The following is a 21,780-nucleotide window of genomic DNA, read 5'->3' as shown; positions in this document are numbered from 1 at the left end:
AAAAGATATAAAATTCTCAACATAATTTTTATCGATGTAACAAATGACATATCCAAAAAAAACTCATTGTGGCCTATTGCAATTTATAACAGGGATGCAAGGACAGAATTCAACATTAGAAAAATATCGAAATTAATGTAACGCACCACATAAACAAGGCAAAGAAAGAGTCACATGATAATATTGATAGATACAGAAAAGGTGTTTGCCAATATCCAACACCCATTTCTGATAAAGAAAACACTCGATGAACTAGGAATCAAAGGAAATTCCTCAACATAATAATGATCATATTTTTTAAAAGCAATAGCCAACATCACACTCAATGGGAAAGTGTATTTTTACCTGAGAATGGGAACTAAGCAAGGGTGCCTTCATCACCACTCTTAACATTTTGCTGGAAGTCCTAACCAGAATCACCAAAGAAATCAAGGGAATGAATACAATTGGGCAAAGAAGAAATAAAGCTCCCACTATTTACAGATTATATAATCTTATATTTAGAGAAGGCAAAGGAGTCCACAAAAAGTCTGTTGGAAACCATTGAGAGATTTAGTAAAGTAGCAGGATATAAAATTAGCAAGTAGAAATAAATTTCATTCCTATATAACGATGACAGCCCTGAAAAAAAATCAAGAAAACAAAATCATTTAAAATAGTCACATAAAAATGAAACACCTAGAAATAAACCTAAACAAACACACACCAAAAAAAAAACCTATACAAAGAGATCTACAGAACATTATTACAAGAAACCAAAGAGATTTATACAAATGGAAGAATATCCTGTGTTCACAGATAGGAAGATTTAATAATATGAAAAATGTCAATACTACCTAAAATAATCTAAAAATACAACATAATTCCAATCCAAATCCCAACTTCATTCTTTAAAGAAATGGAAAACTAATAACCAACTTCATATGGTATGGAAGAGGCCCAGGATAAGCAAAGAACTTCACAAAAAAGAACAAAGTAGGAGGCTTTATACGACCTAACCTCTAAACTTATTATACAGCCACAGTAGTCAAAGCAGCCTGGTACTAATACAATGATAGATAAATAAATCAATGTTAACAAAATAGAAAACCCAAAAATAAAAGCATCCACCAACAGACATTTGGTTTTTGACAAAGGACCAAAAATAATTGAATGGGAGATAACCTCTTCAACAAGTAGTTCTGGAAAAAAATTGGATCTGCATTTGCAGAAAAATGAAACAGGACCTATAACTTGCCCCATGTACAAAAACAAACTCAAGGTGCATTAGAGACCACCTAAATGTAAACTCCAGAGCTAGATGAATCACCAACAAGAGAACTGGGACAAATGTAAGGGTCCACATGCAGCAGGGGCATACATACACTACCAAATACAATAAAGGAAACACAATCCATATAAGACAAAATAGACAACTGGGACTTAATAAAAACAAGACACACACATCAAAAGACTTTACAAAATAGGTAAAATAAGAACTCACAGACTGGAATTTTTTTCGCAATGATACAACAAATAAGGAGCTAATCATTAAAATCTACAGAACTCTGCAATACTTCAATAAGAAAAAGAAACAAATTATGCAATTAAAAGGTTGACAAATAGCATGAACATAGAATTCATCGAATAGCTAACAACCACATGAAGAAATGCTTAGGGATCACTAGCCTTCAGGGAGGTGCAACTAAAATCAATGAGATACCATCTGACACCCATAACAATAGCCTAATTGAAAAACAAACAAAACAGAGAATGAATAATGCTGGAGAGGGTATGAAGAGATTGGAATTTCTCATACAGTGTTGGCAGGACTGTGAACATGTACCACTGTGGAAAGCAATATGGCACTTACTGAAACTGGGAATAAAAATACCACACAATCCCGCAATACCTCTGCTGAGCATATATCCCAAAAGAGTAGGAGACAAAACACGAACAGACACATGCTATTCTTTGTCCATTGCAGCACAGTTCACACTAGCAAGAAGCTGGAAATAGCCCAAATGCCCATCAGTTGATAAAGAAACTGGTACATGCACAGTGTACATAACAGTGATGAAAAAACAAAACATCTTTTCACATGGATGGACTTGGAAATGTTTATGTTGAAAAGGACATATCTTGTATGAGTCTACTACTGTAAGGATAAAAAACAAGACAAAGGCAAGCTACTGTTCTCAGGTCATGTAGTCTTCTAATACGGCCCCCAAACAACAACGTAGTGTGCCTGCCTAGTTACTATAAACCACATATTTCAGTATCTTAAAAAGCACCTCTAGTAAGGTAGCCTCACCTCAGATGGGGTCAATCTCCCATGTTTGGGGGAGCGGGAGAAGATCAATCAATTCCTGCCATAGAAGTGTACTATGATCGTCCACGGCCATACTACCCTGAACGCGCCCGATCTCGTCTGATCTTGAAAGCTAAGCAGGGTCGGGCCTGGTTAGTACTTTGATGGGAGAAGTGTACTATGATCATACAAATTAGCAGACACACCTATAAGAGTATTTAGTGGGTAAGCACCCCTTTGCCCCCGCTACCCATTTCTTCCTTATTTTCATCCTTTTTTTCCTTTCCCCACCTCCTCCCCAGTTGTCTACCATGTACAACATTCCAGCGTGGAGTAGTCTGGGGGGTTGGCCCCAGTACCGAATACTAAGTGGATACTTGAACTTCCCCCCAGAAGTATTTATTTCAAAGGACAGCATTGAATCTGCAGCTCCAGGAGAGGGACATATCTGACCAGAACACACGGGAGCAGATGAAGGGGGAGGAGAGAGTGGAGCACATTCTGGCCCACCAGGCCCTGAGGATGATAACCCCAATTAGAGCAGCCAGTCCACAGAGAGGACCACATGGACAGCCCCACTATGAGACCTGACGTCCCTCACTGACCCATGGCCTTGCAGGGGCCAGCACCAGAAACACAGTGTGGGAATTGCGCTCGACCTGATCCCACCACACTCAGGCAAAGCACTGGAGGAGTACAGCGGAAAAGCAAGGGAATGGAGCGGCAAGGTCCCCAGGGAATGCTGTAGGTGGACTTTGGGGCCAGGGTGTGGTGCCCCAACAGACTGGACTGGAAAACACTCCTAAAGGCCAACAAATGATCCTTGAACTAACTACAAGCTTTTCTTTCTTGTTGTGTTTTGTTTTTGTCATTGGTTTGTTGTTGTTGTTTTGTTGTATATTGCTGCTTGGTTTTGCTCTGTCTTGTTTTTGTGCATGTTATTATCTCCGCAGGCCTGTCTAAATAAGATAGGCTGGAGGAAAAACAACGAGACCGACAGTTCCAGGGGGAAATGGGATAGGGGAACGTGGGGGGTAAGGAAGTGGTGTTAAAAAACCCAGGGACTAAAAAAAAATTTTTTTAAAAAACAAACAAAAAAAAAAACCCAGGGACAAGGGAACAACAAGTGATCCAAATTGGTGGTGAGGTGAGTGTGGCAGGCCTGGTAGGGCATGATCAAGGGTAATGTAACGAAGAGGTATTGCTGAAACCCAGGTGGGGATGGAGCATGATAGTGGGACAGGAGGAAAGTCAAGGGAAATAGAGGAAAGAGCTGGGAGGCAAAGGGCATTTATAGAGGTCTAGACAAAGACGTGTACATATGCAAATATATATATGAGAATGGGGAAATAGATCTATGTGCCTATATTTATAGGTTTAGTATTAAGGTGGCAGATGGACATTGGGCCTCTACTCAAGTACTTCCTCAATGAAAGAATATTTTCTTCTATTAAATTGGCATTCTGTGATGCTCACCTTCCCGATGCAACCACTGAAGACAAAGTGGGTGAACAAGCAAATGTGGTGAAGAAAGCTGATGGTGCCTGGCTATCAAAAGATATAGTGTTTGGGGTCTTAAAAGCTTGAGGATAAACAAGTGGCCATATAGCTGAGAAACAGCAAAGCCCACATGGAAGAACACACCAGCCTGTGTGGTCACGAGGTTCCAAAGGGATCAGTTATCAGGCATCAAAAAACAAAAAATCATATCACTGGGTGCACACCTCCATGATATGATCGCTGAGGACAAACGGGTACATAAGTAAATGTGGCGAAGAAAGTTGATGGTGCCCGGCTATCAAAAGAGAGAGTATCTGGGGTCTTAAAGGCTTGAAGGTAAACAAGCGGCCATCTAGCTCAGAAGCAATAAAGCCCACATGGAAGAAGCATACCAGCCTGTATGATCACGAGGTATTGAAGGGATCAGGTATAAGGCATCATCAGAACAAAAAAATTTTTTACCATAATGAATGAAGGGGGGGAAGTGCAGAGTGGAGACCTAAAGCCACTGGAGATCCGCTTACAGAGGGGTCTAGGGGAGGACATGAGTCTATCAGGGTGTGATATAGCACCAATGAAGAATACAGCTTTCCTCTTGTTCCTAAATGCTTCCTTCTCACCCACCCCCACCCCCACTATTATGATCCGAATTCTACCTTGCAAGTCTGGAAGTCTGGATAGCCCAGAGGATGTACACTGGTGCAGATAGGAGCTGGAAGCACAGGGAATCCAGGGCAGATGATCCCTTCAGGACTAGTGATGTGAGTGGCGATACTGTGAGGGTAGTGGGAGAGTGGGTTGGAAAGAGGGAACCGATTACAAGGATCTACATGTGACCTCCTCCCTGGGGGACGGACAATGGAAAAGAGGGTGAAGGGAGACATTGGATAGGGCAAGATATGACAAAATAATAATTTGTAAATTACCAAGAGCTCATGAGGGAGGAGGGAGCGGGGAGGGAGGGGGAAAAAAGTGGAGCTGATGCAAAGGACTTAAGTGGAGAGCAAGTGCTTTGAAAAGGATGAGGGCAATGAATGTACAGATGTGCTTTATACAATTGATGCATGTATGGATTGTGATGAGTTGTATGAGCCCCTAATAAAATGTTTTTTTTAAAGAGTATTTAGTGAACCTTACTGGGAACTCAGATCAAGAGGAAGGGTGGGACATGTCTGTATTAGAGAAGATTACATTTCTGATGTTGGGTCAATCTGGTGAGGCAACCCACCACTGACACAAATACACCCAGTATTATGTTCCTAAGTGGGCACTTTTGACCTAGTTTCTATCCAACCTCTCGTGACCCGCACAACATATTATAGACAACTGTAACACTAGACTGTCCTTTCAAGATACACAATACCCATTCACAGACCACACCACAGCAGAATTTGAATGGGAAATTCCACTAAGGGAACTGGATTTACCTTAAACTCACTTGTAGCTGATCTAAAGGACTGAAATACTCTCTTGAACTTAAAAGTGAAATGATCTAATGGGGAAAGAAGCAGATGATTTCTATCCCAAGATTAGGAAATTGGTTCACACCAATTGCTTAGAGGTTGTCCAACAAAAGGCAACCTAGGATCAACATGTACTTGCCTTTTTAATGCTCTCTCTACTTATTTGGGACATGTTAGCCAACCAGGCATGGTCCTTCCTTTGCAAATGAGTGTTACTGAAAATATTGCCATATCTCTAACCCTCATGGTTTGTGTAACTAGTGTCCAATCACCTAATTTTCAAAGCTGTACAGTATAGGGTCTAAAAAGATGTCCTAAACATGTAGTCTCCTTTTTTAACAGTGTTTTCTATACCACTGACTAAAATAATGTAACTATCAATAGAATTACTATATGCCTCAGGGGATGATTTATGATGCACTCTAATAAAGTGATAATGGTATCTACAAAGCAAACCAGGGAGATATATAAATATATTACATATATGAATGGATTTTGAGCTCCCACTTAATTGTGACCTTAAGAACAATTAGTTCTTGTGAGATGGCCATGCTCAGTACTTGCTCTGAGATCACCGAAGATAAGCGTACTACAGCAAAGTGTTGTGAAGAAATTAGACAGTGCCCGGCTATTAGAAAAATAGCATCTAAGGTCTTAAAGGCTTGTCTCCAAACATGCAGCCACTTAAGTGAGCGCAATCAGCTACTCCACAAAGAAGCACGACAGCTTGAGTGATCCAAAGATCATAAAGAATAAAACCCAGAGGAAGGAACTGGACCAGATCCTAAAATGTTACGAATAATAGTGGAAGCCCTAAATCCATTTGCAGGATCCACACATGGATTGAGTATCTGGTGAGACCCCACTGACCATAATGTAGGAATGTCAATAGCCATACTATCAGGAAAAGAGTATTGTCTGATATTGGCAGCTGTCATTAGGCTAGAATGTAACAACGTGTCATTATATCTCCCACCTGAATTTATTCTGGTTTTAAAATATTTTCTGCTATCTGTTCTATTGAGGTTGTCTCTGTTTTATTTGGCCAATTTTTTTGTTCTTTGTCCACGCTTTATGTTTTTCCGTATAGGAAAGTCAAGAAGGGTGGCTCTATGAAGATAATAATACTATTAATAATTATTGAGAGGTACAAAAGGGGAGGTGGGGGAAATGGGCAGTCAACAGCAATGGGTACAAAAAGAAAGAAAATGTTCCAATGTTGACTGTGGTGAAGAATATATTACCCTTCTTAATATGATTAAACTATTGAATTCTATGATACGTTCTTTATATCTCAAATATAACATTTTAAAATAAGTAATAGGAAAGCTGTAACTACATATCTATCAATAATTACATTGACTGTAACTGGAGTAAACGCCCCAGGCAAGAAACACAGAATCAAAGGATAAGCAACCATGATCCATTAATAGGATATCTGTAAAAGACATATCTTAAAATGAAAATAAGCTAAAAATGAAAGGATGGTTTGTTTTATAGTGCATTTCTATATATGATACCCAGAATCGGTAAATGTATAGATACAGTAACTAGATTACTGCTTCCTTGATGATATGACAGGAGAGGTTGGGGAAAATTGGGGAGCTAATAGCGATTAGTACAAGAATGAAGAAAATATGCCAAACACACTATGCCGATAATTGTAACACTCTTCTTGATGTGATAAAACTACTGAATTGCATGATTTTTGAATTATATACTAATAAAATTGCTGGGGGGATGAAAGAACAAAAAAATACTGAGCAAATGGCAGCAAAATAGGAGCAAAGTGACAATGCTAATTTCTGGTAAAATAGATTTCAAGGAAAACACCATAAAGAATACGGAAGGGCATTATCTAATGATTAAATGGTTAATCCAACAATAAGACATAACCATGATAAGGATCTACACACCCAATGAAAGAGTCCAAAGACATAAATCAAATTCTAACAAAACTGAAAAGAGAAATAGATAACTACACAATAATACTGGGTGGATTTGATAAACTTTCAATGAAGAACAAAATAACTAGAAAAATACTCAACAAAGATGCAGAATATTTCTACAACACAATCTCAGATCACAATGCTGTACTATTAGAAATCAACAGGAAACTCAAGAAAAATAAATAAAACATAAGCAAATGAATAGTAAACTGCTTAAAAACTACTGGGTAGATAGGCTGGATGAACAATCTAGAAAGAACAACGGGACCAACAGTTCCGGGAGGACATGGGATAGGGGCACGTGGGGGGAATGGAAGTGGTGTTAACAAACCCAGGGACAAGGGAAACAAGTGAACCAAATTGGTGGTGAGCTTGGTGTGGGAGGCCTGGTAGGGTATGATCAAGGGGTAATGTAAACAAGAGGAATTGCTGAAACCCAGGTGGGGACGGAGCATGATAGTGGGACAGGAGGAAAGTCAAGGGAAATAGAGGAAAGAGCTGGGAGGCAAAGGGCATTTATAGAGGTCTAGACAAAGACATGTACATGCAAATACATATATGAGGATGGGGAAATAGATCTATGTGTCTATATTTATAGGTTAAGTATTAAGGTGGCAAAAGGACCTTGGGCCTCTACTCAACCACTCCCTCAATGCATGAATACTTTCTTCTATTAAATTGGCACTCTATGATGCTCACCCTCCCCACACAACTGCTGAAGCCAAAGTGGGTGAACAAGTAAATGTGGTGAAGAAAGCTGATGGTGCCCGGCTATCAAAAGAGATAGTGTCTGGGGTCTTAAAGGCTTGAAGATAAACAAGTGGCCATCTAGCTCAGAAGTAACAAAGCCCACATGGAAGAACACGCCAATCTGTGTGATCACGTGGTCCCGAAGGGATCAGTTATCAGGCATCAAAAAACAAAATATCATATCATTGGCTGCATGATACAATCCATGATACAATCACCGAGGACAAACGGGTGCACAAGGAAATGTGGCGAGGAAAGCTGATGGTGCCCGGCTATCAAAAGAGATACTGTCTGGGATCTTAAAGGCTTGAAGGTGAACAAGCAGCCATCTAGCTCAGAAGCAACAAAGCCCACATGGAAGAAGCACACCAGCCTGTGCGATCACGACGTGCCAAAGGGATCAGGTATAAGGCAATATCCACAAAAAAAAAATTACCATAGTGAATGAAGGGGGAAGTGCAGAGTGGAGACCCAAAGCCCATTTGTCGGCCACTGGAGATCCCCTTACAGAGGGGTCTAGGGGAGGAGATGAGTCAGTCAGGGTGCAATGTAGCACCGATGAAGAATATAGCTTTCCCCCAGATCCTGGATGCTTCCTCCCACCAACTACCATGATCCAAATTCTACCTTGCAAAATTGGATAGAGCAGAGGTTGTACACTGGTGCATATAGGACCTGGAGGCACAGGGAATCCAGGGTGGATAATGCCTTGAGGACCAGGGGTTTGAGGGGTGATACTTGGAGAGTAGAGGGTGAGTGGGTTGGAAAGGGGAACCGATTACAAGTATCTACATGTGACCTCCTCCCTGGGGGACGGACAACAGGAAAGGGGGTGAAGGGAGATGCCGGATAGGGCAAGATATGACAAAATAATAATCTATAAATTATCAAGGGCTCATGGAGGGGAGAGCGGGAAGGGAGGGGAAAAAAGAGGACCTGATGTAAAGGGCTTAAGTAGAGAGCAAATGCTTTGAAAATGATCATGGCAAAGAATGTACAGATGTCCTTTATACAATTGATGTATGTATATGTATGGATTGTGATGAGTTGTATGAACCCCTAATAAAATGTTTAAAAAAGAATGATGAGGGCAATGAATGTACAGATGTGCTTTACACAATTGATGTATGTATGGATTGTGATAAGAGTTGTATGAGCCCCTAATAAAACGTTTAAAAAATAAACACAAACAAAAAAGAAACCATCAGGGAAGGGAGACAGCAGTGCGTGTAAGATATGAAAATAATAATAATTTATCAAGGAGTAATGATGGTGGGAGGGGAGGACGGGGGTATGGGGAAAGAGCTGATATCAAGGGCTCAAATAGAAAGTAAATGTTTAGAAAATAATGATGATAACATGTACAAATGTGCTTGATACAATTGATGTATGGCTTGTTATGAGCCCTCAGTAAAATGATCTTTAAAAAAAATAAAAATGAATAAAAGATTTTTAATAAGTTGAAGATTTCCCAAGATCCCATGTACCAACATCACTGTGTCAAACCAGTGCTTTTACATTTTATATTTTAAGGTGCAATTACACTGAAGACTGTAGCCATTGATCTTCAACAGCTGTGTTTCTCTTTGCTTTCAGCAAGCAAGGTTGTATCATCTGCATATTACAGATAGTTAGTCTTCCTCCAATCCTGATATCATATTCTTCACATAGTCCAGTTTCTCTAATCATCTGCACAGCACACACATTGTTTAAGTACGATGACAGGCTACACCACCATTCCTGATTTTAAATCATGCAGTATCCCCTAGTTTTGTTTGAAGAATTGTCTATTGGTCTATGAGTAGTTTCTGGGAGAACTCAAATAGGTGTTCTGGGATTTCAATCATTCACAATGCTATCCACTTTTGTTCTAACAGTTTTATTGGCACTACATCCATATACCATGTGATTCAATAGTTCAATCATATCAAGAAGAGTTGTACAATCATTACCACAATCCATTTTACTTATTTATTTTAAATCATTTTATTGGGGCTCACAACTCTTATCACAATCCATACATACATCAGTTGAGTAAAGCACTCTTATACATTCGTTGCCCTCATCATTCTCAAAATTTGCCTTCCACTTGTGTTCCTGGAATCAGCTCATTTACCTTTTTGTCCTCCCGCTCCCTTCCCACTCTCCCCTCCCGCATGAACCCTTTATAATTTATAAATTATTATTTTATCTTATCCTACACTGCCCGGCATCTCCCTTCACCCACTTCTCTGTTGCCCATCCCCCAGAGAGGAGGTTTTATGTAGAGCCTTGTGATTGGTTCCCCCTTTCTACCGCTCCTTCCCTCCCGGTATCGCCACTCTCACCACTGGTCCTGAGAGGTTCATCTGTCCTAGATTCCCTGTGTTTCTAGTTCCCATCTGTACCGCTGTGTATCCTTTGGATTAACCAGGTTTGCAAGGTAGAATTGGGATCATGATAGTTGGGAGGAAGCATTTAAGAACTAGAGGAAGGTTGTGAGTTTCATTATTGCTACATTGAACCCTGGGTGACTCATCTCCTCCCCACTACTCCTCTGCAAGGGATGTCCAGTGGTCTACAGATGGGCATTGGGTTCCCATCACGCACTCCCCTCAAATTTTTCCCCCGCCTTTGTTGCTGGAAACCTGGTCCCCTCAGCCCTTCATGATCCTTTGGTATGCTGCTTCCATGTGGGCTTTGTTGCTTCTGGGATAGATGGCCGCTTGTTTACTTTCAAGCCTTTAAGACCCCAGACACTATATCTCTCGATAGCCAGGCACCATGAGCCTTCTTCACCACTTACTTATGCACACATTCGTCTTCAGCGTTTATGTGGAGAAGGTGATCACACAATGATGGTTTTTGTTCTTTGGTGTCTGTTATCTGATCCCTTCAACATCTCGTGATCACACAGGCTTTTGTGCTTCTTCTCTGTGGGCTTTTTTGCTTCTCAGCTAGATGGCCGCTTGTTTGCCTTCAAACCTTTAAGACCCCAGATGCTATATCTTTTTGATAGCCGGGCACCATCAGCTTTTTTCACCACATTTGCTAATGCACACATCTGTCTTCAGCGATCATGTCGGGAAGGTGGGTGTCATGGAATGACCTGAGCAAGGTGCTATTGTATTGAGGGAGTATGCGCAAGGAGGCCCAATGTCCATCTGCTACCCTACTACTGAACCTATAAATAATGTACCTAGGTCTATTTTCCCCATAATTATAAAAATATTTACATATGTACATGTCTGTATTTAGGCTTCTATGTATGTCCTTTGCCTCCTACTCCTTTCCTCTATTTCCTTACGCTTTCCTCCTGTCCCACTACCATGTTCAGCCTTCATTCTGGTTTCAGTAATTCCTTTCAGTTACCTTGCCCTTGGTCACTCCCTACCAGTCCTCCCATCCCCTCCGTCCACTAGTTTTAAACCACTCGTTGTTCCCTGTCCCTGTGTTGGCCAACACCTCCTCCCTTCCCCTACCTCCCACACTTTCATGTGCCTCTTCCGGGACCGTTGGTCCCGCTATTTTCTTCTCACATTGTTTGTCCAGCCTATCTTATCTAGGTGGACCTGCTGATATAGTAATATGTGCATACAAATGCAGATGGCTTCGAAAGCACCAAAGTGGCACATAAGAACATGGCGTCGACAGCAGCAACACCAACACGCTGATAAACAAAAAAGCCACTAACATACAAAATTTAAAAGAAGAGAAAGAAAAAAAAGCCAAAAAAACCAAAACACCTGTTAGTAGTTCGAGGTATGTTTATTGACCTTCAGGAGTGTTTTCTGTATGAGTCTGATGGGGTGCCACATCCTGGCCCCAAAGTCCATTCTTTATACTCCCTCGGGACATCCTTGCTCTGCTTCCCCCGCCACACCATTGCACGCCCCCAGTGTTTTGCCTCAGTGTGGTGGGGTCAGCTCAGTCGCACATCCCCCACTGTGTCTCAGGTGCTGTCCCATGTAGGGCCATGGGTCAGTGCAGGATGTTGCATCTCGCCATGGGGCCAGCTATATGGTCCTCTCTGTACATTGGGCCCTTCGAGCCGGGCTATCGTCCTCTGAGCTTGGTGGACCCAGGTGTGCTCCGTACCGTTCTTCCTCCTTCCTTTGCTTCAGCTTTCCTCTGGTTGTACCACAATCAATTTTAGTGCACTTTCTTCTTCCTTATAATCATTGTTATTCATGGTTTAATTTGTTTTAATTGTGGTAAAAATATACACAACTAAATATTCTCCAATTCAACAACTTCTATGTGTATAATTCAGTGTCATCAATTATACTTTTTGTGTTGTACAACCAATACTGATTTTTTTCCAAATTATTCCACCACCATTAACATAAACTCAATGCCCGCTAAGAAAATACTCTTCCTCCTTCATCTCTGCTAATCATTGTTCAAGTTTGTTTTCTTATTTTTCAAGTCTTCCTCATATAATATTCACAAATCATACACCACCATAATTAAATCACTTTTTAAAAGAGTTGTATATACATGTACATCATCACAATCAGTTCTAATGCTCCCTTCCCTCTCTTGTATTCATTGTTTGCTCCCTCAATACCCTCGTCCACCCCACCCCACCCCATCCCCAATTAGTCATTCTATCAGTTATTGTCTCTATGCATCCACTCCTTCTGTGCTGAACCTAACAAGAACAATAAAACAAAATGAAACAGAAAGAAAATCATAAGAATATAAAAACAAAAATAAAGAGTAAGGAAGAAAAGACTACTGACAATATTTTAAAAGCCAGAGAAAAAAATTCTATCATGGAACAAGCAAGAAATACTTGAGCCTACAGCAAATTCAGAATGGTTCAAGAGGGAGGTCAACTGATCAAGTATCATATCACACCATGGTTCAATCCACTGCCTTAAATTAGAAACTGTCACTGCCTGCTAGCAAAGCAGTTTGAGTTCCTCACCTTTGGCTAGAAGGGATCTGCCAGAGGCTTAATCTGACCAGATACTCTGCAGATGGACTCTGGGCTCTCATTTCCTCCACAGCCTTCTATAAATTGGGTGTTCACAATTTAAGCTCGGATACTTTTCTCTTCATCATATTTGGATGCTGTTATCATCATCTTTGAATCACACAGACCAGTGGACTTAATTGATGTCTCAATTAAAGGGCTGTTTGAATACAAGCCTTTAAGAACCCAGACACTATTCCAATTGATAGCTGAGCACCATCTGCTTTTTTTTAACCACACTTTGCTGTAACACCCTTATCTTCAGTGATCTTTTCATGACGGCAAGTATCGAACAGGGCCATGTTATAAGAACTGTTCCCAGATTGGGGCTAGAATCACAGGGGAAGCCAGAATCCATCTGCTTGTCCATGGGTTACAAACGGCTCTGCTTTACTTTGGCGGTTACATTATAACAAATACAAAAAACAAATCACCCAAACAACTGCTCCCTCCAAATAAAAACCAAGAAAAACAGTGTTAATCATCCCCCTGGGAAAAGGCCATTGTATTGATATTATCCAAATCACTTATGATCCACAGTGTTTAATGCTTTTACATAATAAAACATAGACAAAATCTTTTCTTTGTATGTTCTATTTTCAGCCAAGATCCATCTAATATCAGCTATGATATCTATTATAAAATATCCTCTTCTGAATCTAACTTGAACTTTTGGCAGTTCTCTGCCAATGTATTGCTGCAAATGTTTCTATATCATCTTGAGCCTAATTTTACTTGTGTGCAATGTCAATGATATTGTTCAATAATTTCTACATTCCATTGTATCATCTTTTGGGGGGTACTAAGAATGTATGATGCGTATGGTTCTCTTCTAATTAGCTTAGATTAGTGAATGCTTCCAGTACTATATCCATTTGCTACAATATCTCAATTAGAATTCTGTCAACTCCTGAAACCTTGCTTTTCACCAAAGAGTTCAATGTAGTTTGGACTTCTTCCTTCAATACCATTCGTTCTTGATCATGTACACCTCCTTAAATGATTGGATGTCATCTAATTCTTTTTAGTACAGTGACTCTGGACCAATGAGCACAATTCAACCAATATGCAACATCAACATAAATGGGGGAAATACTGATATTGTAAAGGGTTTCATTTTTCTTAGATCCACAATCAATTCTCATGGAAGCAGTAGTCAAGAAAGCAAACAGCATACTGCATTGGACCAATCTGCTGCAAAAGACCTCTTTAAAATGTTAAAATTCAAAAATGTCTTGAAAGCTAAGGTGGGTCTGACTCAAGCCATGGTATTTTCAGGACATTCATATGCATGTGAAACCTGGGCAATACATAAGGAATCCTGATGAATAATTGATAACTTTGAAATATGGCATTGGCAAAGAATACTAAATATATATCATGAACAGCAAGAACAAATACTCTTGAGAATCAAGAATGGCAAGATTTTATCTCTTGTAATCTGGACAAGTTATCTGGAGAGACCAGTCCCTATCATGCTTCGTAGAGAGTCAGTAGAAAAAAGGAATATCCTATAGGAGGCACACTGACACACATCTAAGGTGCAACTTTGGCTTCTCCTCTATGGAACAAAGAAGAGTGAAGAAAATCCAAATGCATGGGAACAATTAATCCAAGGGACTAAAGAGCCTCGACAACCCTGAGACCAGAAGATTGTTGCTTGGCTACATTGTTGCTTGGCTACCACTGCCAACTCCTCTGAAAGAGATCACCAGACAGTTCTAATCTTGCCCTTTCAGATTTGTTTTTGTTTCCCACACTCAAATAACATTGAAAAGGAACACAATTTGAGTCTCTCAAGGATGCCAAAGCTGCAGTTCCTTCACAATGTAAATCAAACAGTATAGAATTCTTTGGGGAAAGTTTAAGGAAGCAGAAACAATGCCTCCATACATACAGACATAGATGGAAGATGTGTCCAGAAACAACAACTTTGCATTTCTATGTTTTTTATTAATAAAGCTTCTATGATGGTTTTAGCCGTCATTTTTGGCTTACTTTCATATAGGAGAACAGGAGTTGTCCACAGAGAAACAAGAGGACATATGGCAGAAACTGAACAGCAGACAACTCAATCTCCTCTGTCACATCTTTCTTTTTCTCTGGCTTCAGAAGAGGTGGGTCCCATCCTCCCAAAGCCATTTTACTTGCTTCTTTCCTGTCGTCTTCTCTGCACTGTTCATCCATCTCATATGCATTTCCAATATTTTCCTTTCAACCTTTAAATGTACTTAAATATTTTCAAATGGATAATACAAACACTATTGTGTTAGAAAGGGTTCTCTGGTTTGTCTCTCAGGAATGAAGGTCTGGGTCAACTATGCTTTAGCCTTTAATTTCTCTTGGCCACACCTCTCTTCTTTCCTTTCTCATTCAAACCTCTGGAAAACAGTCATCCTTTCCTAGGTATTTCTTTACTTTCTACTCATTACTTTCTCCAAAGTTCTCTTATAAAGACCATTAACCTTAATTGCCAAATATGACTGATCCTTTAGTAACTAGCTGGACTGACCAGATAGTACATGGGATCTCTGAGAACTCTGTATTTTAAAAAGCTTTTGATATCTTGACATTCCAAGACCTCTCTAGCTACTCTTAATTGTTGCTTTTCAGTTGAATTCCCTAGTCTTTTCATCTGCTTGCCCATTAGAAATCAATGCTTCCTTGGGTTCTGTGTTCTCTTATCTTTCTTTTTGTACTCTCTTATTTGTCTTTCTCCTCACTCTTTTTATTTCACCTCAGTAATCTCATCCACTTTCAGAATTTATACCACCATTTGTTATATCCATAACACTTTTATTTCTATTTCCGCTTCTACCTCCATATACAACTCCGAATATCCAATTCACCTGAGTATTACTTCCATTGCATACCATCATCCACTCCTTTTTATTGTAGTAGAATATGCAATGGCTAATCACACAGAATTAATAATCAGATTGCTTGTGTGTTGAGTCTCAACTTTGCCACCTAAAAATCCTGAACAAATTGTTTTTCAGTATTTCTGTATCATGGAAAAATGGGTAACAATACCAAACCTCCTAATGTTCTTGTGAGGACAGAAGAGCAAAATGCAAGTCACTAGCACTTAGCTTAAAATATATTAGCTATTGTTAAGAATTGCTTGCTTGTATGGGCCATACCCAAACAAGCTAAACAGAAACCTGGTCATCTTCCTCTTCTTTCACCTCCTCCCACATGCAACAAGAGCAATAACGGGTGCCCTCAAGCTGATTGCAACTGACATCACTTCTCATGCACTATTCTTGGTAAAGAGCCCTGGTGGCTCAGTAGTTGAACACTGGGCTGCTAACACAAAGATCTGCTCCTCCAAAGGTTACAGCCTAGAAAACTATGGAGGCAGTTCTACTTTGGCATATTGGGTTGCTATATGTCAGAAATTGGCTTGATGGCATATAACAACATTCCATGTTCATGGATAAGACAATATTTTTAACATGGAAGTTCTTCCCAGAATGATCATAGATTCAAAGCAATCACAAATCCCCAGTAAATTATTTTGTGGGTATCAACAAACTAATTCTAAAGTTATATAGAGAGGGAACCAAAACCCGCTGTCATTGAGTTGATTCCAACTCACAACAACCCTTTATAGAATTTCCAGGGCTCTAAATTTTTATGAGAGCAGACCAGCCTTAACTTTTCCCTGAGTGTGGCAGTGCGACACTTACTTGACAGTGCCACCAGAGGTCCTGGAAAGCAAAAGAGTTAGAAAAACCAACACAGTATCTAAAAAGAAGAACACATCAGAAGACTGATGCTATATAACTTTAATACTTAATATGCCTCAAGCCAAACACAAAAATAAATTTACAATGCAGTAAGGACCTAACTGTGCATTCTAAAACCATAAATTCTTAGAAAAATTCAGAAACAACCACATCAGGCTTATTTTTTTAAAGTAGACTCACTAATAAAATAACAAATGTACAAATAGCAAACGGCAAAAAATAAATGAATGTGATATCATAAAAATTTCAAAATTTTATCCACCAAAAAACTGTTACCAAAAATATGAAAAGACAAGCTACTAACTGGTAGAATATTTGGGGGAACTATATATCCACTAAGAATCTAATAACATATATATATGTAAAACTTAAACAACTTAACAGGAAAACAAATAAAATAGGTAAATGACTTGAATAAACACTTTACCAAAAAGGATATTCCAATGACCAACACACACATGAAAAGATGTTTAATATTATTAGCCACCAGAGAGGTGCAAATATAAACTACATGAGATGTGTTTTCACTCCCATTGGGATAACTATGGTGAGATAAAAACAAAATCAAACAGAAAATATGAAATGTTGGCAAGGATATGTGGAAATTGAAACTCTTACAACACATATTGAAACGCACCACATCACTGGTATTTCAAATATCAACAGGGTCACTCAAGATGAATATGTTTCAGCAGAGCTTCCAGACTAAGAACAGACCACAAAAATGGAAGAGGCTGTTCAATTCTGAGGGCTAGCTACAGAAAACCTTATGAACAGCAGTGGCTTATAGTGATGGAAAATGACCCCCTCTAGTTGGAAGGCACTTAAAATGCAACTGAAGTATTGCCTCCTCAAAACAGAATCCACCATAATGATGTGGATGATGAAGTAAAGCTTTCAGGACCTTTATGTGCTGAGGCATGGCTCAAAATCAAAAGAAACAGCTGAAAATAGCTATTAATAATCAGAACTTGGAATATATGAAGTATGAATCTAGGAAAGCTATAAGATGTCAAAAGTGAAAATGGAATGCATAAAGATTGATATCCTAAAAAATTGATATCCTAAGCATTAGTGAGCTGAAATGTACTGGTATTGGCCATTTTGAGATTGACAATCACATAATTTACTGTACCAGGAATAATAAGGTCAAAAAGAATAGTATCATAATCTTCATCAAAGAGGAAATTGCAGGATCTATCTTAAAGCATAATGCTGATGTCATAGGATAATATCTATATGCCTACAAGGAAATCTAGTCAATACAAATAATATTAAAATTTACACACCAACAACTACAGATAGTGTTGATGAAACTGGGGGATTCTACTAAATTCTTCAGCCTGAAATTGATCAACCATGCAATGAAAATAGATTGCAAATGATAGGTGATTGGAATGCAGAAGTTTAAACAATGAAGAAGGAACAGTAGTTATAAAACATGGCCATAGGATAGAAATAACGCTGGAAATCATATGATAGAATTTTATAAGGCCAATGGCTTCTTCATTGCAAATACCCTTTTTCAACAACTTAAACAGCAACTGTATGTATACAGTTCAGCAACAGAATACAAAGGAATCAAACTGACTACATCTGTGGGGAAAAAGTATGAAGAAAGCTCATTATCAGCTATCAAAAGGAGGCCAGTTGTGGAACCAATTGAAACAAATTGCTCATTTGTAAATTCAGGTTGAAGGTGAAGAAAATTAAAACAAGTCCATGAGAGTCAAAATACAACCTTGAATATATCTCAGCTGAATTTCAACATCTGAAGAATAGATTTGCTGCACTGAACACTAGTGACAGAAGGTCTGATGAGCTGTGGTAGGACATCAAGAACATCATTTATGAAGACCACAAAAGGTCATTAAAAACACAAGAAAGAAAAAGTCAAAATGAATGTCAAAAGAGACTCAAACTTTCTCTTGAACACAGAATAGCTACAGCCCATGGAAGAAAAGATGAAGTAAAAGAGATGAACAGAAAATTTCAAAAGGCAGCCCGAGAAGACAAATTACTATGAAAAAATGTGCAAAGACTTGAATTTAGAAAACCAAAAAAGAATACACTCAACATATATGAAGTTGAAATAACTGAAAACAACATTTAAGCCTCAAGTTATAATATTGAAGGATTCCATGAACAAAATATTGAATAATGCAGGAAACAACAAAAGACGATGGAGGGATTACACAGTCACTGTACCAAAAAGATTTGGTTGACATTCAATCATATCAGGTAGTAACCTATGATCAAGAACCTACGGTACTGATGGTCCAAGCTGTACTGAGGGTGTTACCAAAAAGCAAGGCTCCAGTATTTGACAGAATAGTAACTGACAAAATAAAAATTGAAATGTCTCAACAAGGTGATGAAGCACTGAAGAAAACTCAAAGATAGCTACCTGGCCAACTGACTACAGTATTTGTGTTGTGCCCATTTTGAAGAACAGCGACCCCACAGAGTCACAGTTTCCTTACTTCTTTGCATTGATGCCTGGGTTCTCGAGCTGCTTTTTGAAATCATACAGAAAATTTCAAACAATATTAATGTCACATGCAAGTAAAATGTTGATAATTCAAAAACAGCTGCATTGATAGTACATCGATAGGACACTGCCAGAAATTCAAGCCAAATTCAGAAGGACATGGCATAAGAAGTATCACTGCTGATGTCAGATGGATCAAGGCTAAAAGCAGAGACCACAAGAAAAGTGTTTCTTGTGTTTTATTGAATATGCAAAGGCATTCACCTATGTGAACCCTAACAAACTATGGTTAATATTCAGAAGAATGTGAATCCCAAAAGGTAAGTAGTTTGAAAAGAACTGAGAGGTTTAAAATCAGAAGAGGTCTGTCAGGGTAGTATACTTTCACAATTCTTATTCAATCTGTAAGCTGACCAAATAATTTGAGAAGCTGGTCTATATGAAGAAGTACACAGCAGCAGGAGTCGAGGAAGATTTATCAACAACCTGCAGTATGCAGATGACACAATCTGGCTTGCTGAAAATGAGGAGGACTTAAAGCACTTGCTGATTAAGATCAAAATGATTAGGGCAAAGAATGTACAGATGTGCTTTATACAATTGATGTGATAAGAGTTGTATGAGTCCCTAATAAATTGTTTTTTAAAAAAAGAATTGTATGAGCCCCCAATAAAATGATTTTTTTAAAAAAGAAGAACTTAAGTACGGATTACAATTCAATTTTAAGAAAACCAAAATCCTCAGAACTGGACATATAAACAACAGTACGATAAAAGGAGAAAAGAACATTATCAAGGGTTTCAGTTTGTCTGGAATCATTTCATTCAGACAGCACACTGATAAATTGTTTTTAAAATCCTTTTCTTCCAACATTCGTTAAATACTACAGACATATCAGAAAAGATGCTGAGTACTAAAAAGGCCTTCTCAAGAGTATTACTGCTTGAAATGTTAATATAAACCTCTATGAAGACTTTTTCCTCTAATCCCAAGCAATACCTAAGAATAGCTTTCTCCTTAGAGAATTGCTCATTTCTAGGTTACTACTTTCTTTAGAGATGGAAGCGTACGTTTGCTTCTTGATTCTTTAGTCTTCCAATTTCGAACTATTCTCATCAATTCTCTATTTGAAAATGTTTGCAACTTCTTTCATGAACGATCTCAAAACTAGTACTTATAAGACTTTTTTCTACTGCTAAATCTCTTCAGTTCACACAGGTATTCAACTGATACCATTATTGATGTTGTTCCCTACTTATTCTTATCTTGCTAATGTTCCTCAAGTGAAATATCCCCAGGAAATTTTCAGAAAGGTGAAGAGGAGTTTAGAGATTGTGCAGTTATCCTTCACACTGCCCATTTCACTGATGAAAAATTGAGGCCTACAAAGTAAGTTACCTTGTTATGAGTAAAACTAGGCTTAGAACCCGGTTATCTTGACTTTCAATAGTATAGTATTCTTTCTACTATGCTGTTATTAGTCACCTTCTATTTCCATTTGTATCTCTTCAGGATGCCTAATACATACAAATCTCTCAGCAGATGTCAATAAAATAAGCATAAGCTTTTACGAGGAGGTACCCCCCAAAACCAAGAGCTTTTGTAGTACTCATTTTTTCATAGTGCTCATCCCTCCACCCCCCGCCAGGTGAGCATGGAGCAACTCGCACTTAATACACCCAGTGGCATTGCCTGGGAACGTTCTCTAGTCACAGTGAATTTTTTGTGTGTGAAAGCAGTTTTGCTTGAATCTTTCATTTTGGGGGGATGGCCGATTTAAGAGAACAGTGTACAGCTGTGAAATTTTGCTTTCTGCTCAGGAAAATTGCTGCAAAAACTGTTGTGATGTTGAACACAGCTAACAAAAGGAGTGCTGTGGGAAAAACTCAAGATGAGTAGTTTTCTCGTTTAAAAAAAGGTGCAATGTTGATTGATGACAAACTTTGTTCTGGGTGTCTGTCAACTCATAGTGCACTTGGGAGTTTGTTCCACCAGGTTAATCAAGTTTTCACATTGCAGAACAGTGTGCGACCAAAAAAAGGCCTGATTTGTGGCAGACAGGTGACTGGTTTTGCCACCACGACAATGCACCTGCTCATGCAGCCATCTCAATAGGCCAGTTTTTGTCAAAAAAAAAAAAAAAAAACAAACAAACTAGCATGCCTCTCTTGCCCCACGCACCTTACTCTCACGTGGCCTTGCTCCATGTGACTTCTTTTTGTTTCCAAGAATAAAGAGGGACATGAAAGGACAGCAATTTGATGAAGTTAGAAAAAGTGAAGAAAAAAACAAGGGAGGTACAGTCAGCCATCCAAACACGAGTTTGAAAAATATTTCCAAGAATGGAATTGCAGATTTGACAAATGTATTAAGTATAATGGAGGGTAGTTTGAAGGTGATAAGGTTGTTTTGTAAAAAATTTAAATACATAGCTTGAAAAAAGTTTTCATTTTGGGGGAAGAGTACCCCCTTGTACATAACAGGAAAATTGATTCAGGTACAGTCAGAAAGTAGGAAAGCAATTTTCTTACTTCTTTGCATGATGCCACCCTCCAGACCAGTTAATTGCTATTTTGCTCTTTCCATCAATCAGGCATTGGGTAGCTGTGATTGTAGCTCCTCCTA

The 21,780-nt window shown here is 38.9% G+C and overlaps 1 protein-coding gene across 1 annotated transcript in view; it reads left to right on the top strand.

Moving 5' to 3' along the window:
• The window catches only part of LOC142436359 (histone deacetylase 8-like), a 40,659-nt gene extending 35,747 nt beyond the window's left edge, over nt 1-4,912 (top strand). The window contains exon 4 of the transcript XR_012781908.1: nt 2,593-4,912. The gene's annotated coding sequence lies outside the window, so the exon portion shown is untranslated. The remainder of the gene's footprint in view (nt 1-2,592) is intronic.
• The last annotated feature ends 16,868 nt before the right edge of the window (nt 4,913-21,780 follow it).

This window comes from Tenrec ecaudatus, unplaced genomic scaffold (assembly GCF_050624435.1).
Source record: "Tenrec ecaudatus isolate mTenEca1 unplaced genomic scaffold, mTenEca1.hap1 Scaffold_2333, whole genome shotgun sequence".
Lineage (NCBI taxonomy): Eukaryota > Metazoa > Chordata > Mammalia > Afrosoricida > Tenrecidae > Tenrec > Tenrec ecaudatus.
Note: the sequence above shows the minus strand (reverse complement) of the source record. Positions and strands in the feature narration are given on the sequence as shown.